Below are 6,000 nucleotides of genomic sequence, written 5' to 3'. Positions count from 1 at the left end.
CCATAATCCAATATGGCAGAAGCTATTCGAACCAAAATATCACAACCAGAGTGCTCTTGATGAGTTCTCCGTTCTACATTGTGAATCTGCCAGTTCTACCTTTCTGCATGGGTTATCCAGAAGAAATATGTAAAGCCAGCATTCAATTTTTCAGCAAAGATTATGAACTAACCATATTCAAAATAACATTTAGGTCTCATGTTTACTCATATCAATGGCATAATCAACTAGCGAGCAATAATAATAAATCTCGGATGACAACACTTTCTCAAAAAATCACAATATGATATAACAAGATGGTATCTCGCAAGCCCTTTCGGAGACTGCAAAACATAAATGCAGAGCACCCCTGAAGATCAAGGGCTGACTGGAAATTGTAATTCATGGTAAAAGAGATCCAGTCAATTCATACTCAATGTAAACTAATAGTAATACATGCAAATGACAACGGTGCTCTCCAACTGGTGCTTTTTAATAAAAGGGTGATGCCTCGACATAAAAGTAAATAGACAGGCCCTTCGTAGAGGGAAGTAGAGATTTGTAGAGGTGCGAGAGCTTGGTTTTGAAATAGAGATGAATAATATTTTGAGCGGTATACTTTCATTGTCAACATAACAACCGAGAGATCTCGATATCTTCCATGCTACACACATTATAGGCGGTTCCCAAGCAGAATGGTAAAGTTTATACTCCCCCACCACCAACAAGCATCAATCCATGGCTTGCCCGAAACAACGGGTGCCTCCAACTAACAACAATCCTGGGGGAGTTTTGTTTGGAATTATTTTGATTTGATTTGAGCATGGGACTAGGCATCCCGGTGACCAGCCATTTTCTCGTGAGTGAGGAGCGGAGTCCACTCCTCTTGAGAATAACCCGCCTAGCATGGAGGATACAGACAACCCTAGTTGATACATGAGCTATTCGAGCATACAAAACAGAATGTTTATTTGAAGGTTTAGAGTTTGGCACATACAAATTTACTTGGAATGGCAGGTAGATACCGTATATAGGAAGGTATGGTGGACTCATATGGAATAACTTTGGGGTTTATGGAATTGGATGCACAAGCAGTGTTCCCGCTTAGTACAAGTGAAGGCTAGAAATAGACTGGGAAGCGACCATCTAGAGAGCGACAACAATCATGAACATGCATTAAAATTAATAAACACCGAATGCAAGAATGAGTAGGATATAATTCACCATGAACATAAATATCGTAGAGGCTATGTTGATTTTGTTGCAACTACATGCGTGAACATGTGCCAAGTCAAGCCACTCGAATCGTTCAAAGGAGGATACCACCCTATCATACCACATCACAACCATTTTAATAGCATGTTGGCACGCAAGGTAAACCATTATAAACTCCTAGCAAATTAAGCATGGCATAAGCAACTATAATCTCTATTTGTCATTGCAAACATGTTTCATTCATAATAGGCTGAATCAGGAATGATGAACTAATCACATTTACAAAAACAAGAGAGGTTGAGTTCATACCAGCTTTTCTCATCTCAATCAGTTCATCATATATCGTCATTATTGCCTTTCACTTGCATGATCGAATAGTGTGGATAATAATAATAGTGCACGTGCATTGGACTAAGCTGGAATCTGCAAGCATTCAACTCACGAGAGAAGACAAGGTAATATGGGCTCTTTGTTAGATCAACAATAATGCATATGAGAGCCAGTCAACAATTTCATCATGGTCTTCTCCTCTCGACCCCCAAAGAAAAAGAAAAAAACAAAACTATTTACATGGGAAAGCTCCCAACAAGCAAAAGAAGAACGAGAAATCTTTTGGGGTTTTCTTTTTAATTACTACTGTTATAGGCATGTAAAGTAAAGTAGCTAAAGGCTACAACTAATTTTTTTGGTTTTTCCTAAGGTTTTTCAAACACACAAGAAGAAAGCTTAAAAAGAAATTAAACTGGCATGGATCATACAATGAAAAAGTATGAGCACTGACAACTGGCATGAGTGTGTGAACATGAATGTAATGTCGGTGAGAAATACGTACACCCCCAAGCTTAGGCTTTTGTCCTAAGTTGGTCTATGCCCATGCATGGCCTGGTGGATATCCGAAGTTGAAGCTGGGGTCGTACTGAGATGCATCGGCTATTGCCTGAAGGGCTGCAGCTTGGAGGTGGGCTGCCTCCGTCCTCCTCTCGTACTCGTTCGCCTCCTCCCTGGTTAGAACATATCTCCCTTTTGCCTGAAATTCAAAGAAAGTAGGAGCAGGGAGAGCGACATGATAGGTACGTCGTCTGTCAAAGATTAGTCGATACTGGAGGGACTGATCGTCCCTCTCAACAAACTAATGAAGAACCATAGCATTATAATCTAAATAAGCAGGAGGCAACTCAATATCATCTCGATGTATGGGTATCTCAAGAAAATCAACTAAACGGGTTGCATAAATTCCACCAAAGAAATCTCCATTAATACTATTATTATGCAACCTATGTGCAACAATGGCCCCCAAGTTATATTGTCTATCTCCTAATACAATACTCCTGAGAACACTAAGATCAGGAACACACATGTGACATGGCTCATCCTTACCGTTAATGCATCTACCCACGAAGAGAGCAAAATAATGTATGGTAGGAAAATGAATGCTCCCTATGGTAGTTTGTGTTATTTCTCTAGATTCCCCCACAGTGATACTAGCAAGACATTCTTTAAATTCAGATTTGCGAGGTTCAGTAGCACTACCCCACTGCGGGAGTTTACAAGCAGTATTAAAATCTTCTAGGTCCATGGTATAAGATTTATCATAAAGATCAAATAGGACATTGTGAGAATTGCGCGAGGATGTAAACTTAAACCTTCTCACAAATGAATCAGTTAAATAGAGGTATTGTCGGCACTTATCTGCCTCGAAGCTCTCAAGATCAGCGTTATGCACATCTGCGTCAAATTCTTCCTTGATGCCTTCCTGGACCATGAAATCCTCTGACGGCCATTCACAAGGCCGCACTTGAGCCTCCCTTGGTAGTTCATTATACGGCTCGCGTATTGCGGGCCTTGGGCCTTGCTTCCTTGATGAACCACCTTGCTACATTTTCCTAAACATATTTCTTCCTCTGAAAAATTTCTGAAATTTGTAGTGACTCAAAATAAAAGTGAATCAAACTCAACAAAATTGATAGCAACTACTCCTACAGGTGCCTAGAGGCTATATCATGCATTAAAACTACTTTTGGCCACATAAATTTGACATGCAAGCTCAAGAGAGGGTCACCTAAGAAGCAAAAATTTGCAATAAATAAAGCACTACAACAAAAACTAATTGGACCATTGGAGGAGTCACATACCAAAGAACAATCCCCCAAAGCAGTTTTGTGAATGGAGCTTTGAGCAAGGAGATCGAAAATGGCAGCAAGATGAGCAAGAACTTGGGTTTGAGCTGGTGGATGATTTTTTCTAGAGCAAGACGAAGTGTGTGGGTGCAAGGATAAGTGGAGGGGACCCATGTGGGGTCCACGAGGCAGGGGGCGCGCCCTCCACCCTCGTGGGCACGTGGTGGGTCCCCCTGGTGTGTTCTCAGTGCCAGATATTCTCAAATATTATAGAAAAAACCATATTAAATTTTCAGGGCATTTGGAGAACTTTTGTTTTTAGGGTATTTTTTATTGCATGGATAATTCAGAAAACAGACAGAAAATACTATTTTTGCTTTATTTAATATAAATAACAGAAAGTAAAAGGAGGGTACAGAAAGTTGTGCTTTCTAACTTCATCCATCTCATGCTCATCAAAAGGAATCCACTAACAAGGTTGATCAGGTCTTGTTAACAAACTCATTTCGAATAACATGAAACCGGAGAAATTTCGAATAACACTAGGTTACCTCAATGGGGATATGCACATCCCCGACAATAAGAATATCATATTTCTTCTTGACAGTAGGAAGAGGAAATTCAAAACCTCCAATAATAATCGTTGAAATTTTTCCAATAGAATTGATACTATGGACTTGAGGTTGTTTCCCCGCAAAGTGTATCGTATTCTCATTACCATTAACATGAAAAGTGACATTGCCTTTGTTGCAATCAATAACATTCCCTACAGTATTTAAAAAGTGTCTACCAAGGATAATCGACATACTATCGTCCTTGGGAATATCAAGAATAACAAAGTTCGTTAAAATAGTAATGTTTGCAACCACAATAGGCACATCCTCACAAATACCGACAGGTATAGCAATTGATTTATCAGCCATTTGCAAAGATATTTCAGTAGGTGTCAACTTATTCAAATCAAGTCTATGATATAAAGAGATAGGCATAACACTAAGACCGGCTCCAAGATCACATAAGGCGGTTTTAACATAGTTTCTTTTAATAGAGCATGGTATAGTTGGTACTCCGGGATCTCCTAGTTTCTTTGGTATTCCACCCTTAAAAGTGTAATTATCAAGCATGGTGGAAATTAGCCTCCCGTATCTTTCTTTTATTTGTAACAATATCTTTCATGTACTTAGCATAAGGGTCATTTTAAGCATATCAGACGCATACGCAAAAAGATAGGTCTAATCATTTGAGCTAAGCGCTCAAAATCCTCATCATCCTTATCTAGGATGGTTTAGGAGGAAAAGTCATGGGTTTCTGAACCCATGGTTCTCTTTCCTTACCGTGCTTCCTAGCAACAAAGTCTCCCTTATCATAACATTGATTCTTTGATTGTGGGTTATCAAGATAAACAATAGGTTCAATCTCTACATCATTGTCATTGCTAGGTTGAGCATCAACATGAACATCATCATTAACATTATCACTAGGTTCATGTCCATTACCAGATTGTGTTTCAGCATCAAAAATAGAAATATCATTGGGATTCTCAGGTGTGTCAAAAACTGGTTCACTAGAAGCATGCAAACTCCAATCATTTTTCTTTTTCTTCTTCTTAGAAGAACTAGGTGCATCAACATTAGTTCTCTGAGAATCTTGCTCAATTCTCTTAGGGTGGCCCTCAGGATACAAAGGTTTCTAAATCATTTTACCCCCTCTAGTCATAGCTCTAACAGCATTATCATTTTTCTTATTGTTCAATTCATTGAGCAAATCATTCTAAGCCTTAAGTACTTGTTCTACTTGAGTGGTCACCATAGAATCATGTTTACTAGTAAGTTTAAGTTCACCTTTAACTCTAGACATATAATCAATTGAGTGTTCAAGCATATCGGCATTGCGTTTCAATTGTCTACCAACATAAGCATTGAAGTTTTCTTGTTTAACAATAAAATTATCAAACTCATCTAAGCACTGGCTAGCAGACTTATAACGAGGAATATCACCTTCATCAAATATATAGTGAGAATTTACCTTTACTACCTGTGTCAGGTTATCAAGACCATGTATTTCTTCAATAGGTGGTAAATTCTTAACATCTTCGGCTTTAATACCTTTTTATTTCATAGATTTCTTTGCCTCTTAGGTATCTTCAGGATTGAGAAATAGAATACCCCTTTTCTTTGGAGTTGGCTTAGATGTTGGTTCAGGAAGTGTCCAATCATTTTCATTACTCAACATATTATTCAATAGCAATTCAGCTTGATCAACAGTTCTTTCCCTAAAAACACAACCAGCACAACTATACAGGTAGTCACTGGAAGCATCGGTTAGTCCATTATAAAAGATATCAAGTATTTCATTTTTCTTGAGAGGATGATCAGGCAAAGCATTAAGTAATCCGAGAAGTCTCCCCCAAGCTTGTGGGAGACTTTCTTCTTCAATTTGCACAAAATTATATATTTCCCTTAAGGCAACTTGTTTATTATGAGAGGGGAAATATTAAGATGAGAAGTAATAAATCATATCCTAGGGACTACGCACACAACCAGGATCAAGAGAATTAAACCATGTTTTAGCATCACCCTTTAATGAGAACAGAAACAACTTAAGGATAAAGTAATAATGAGTTTTCTCATCATTAGTGAACAGGGTGGCTATATCATTTAATTTAGTAATATGTGCCACAACAGTTTCA

This window comes from Triticum urartu, chromosome 1 (genome assembly GCF_003073215.2).
Source record: "Triticum urartu cultivar G1812 chromosome 1, Tu2.1, whole genome shotgun sequence".
NCBI classification, from domain to species: domain Eukaryota; kingdom Viridiplantae; phylum Streptophyta; class Magnoliopsida; order Poales; family Poaceae; genus Triticum; species Triticum urartu.
Note: the sequence above shows the minus strand (reverse complement) of the source record.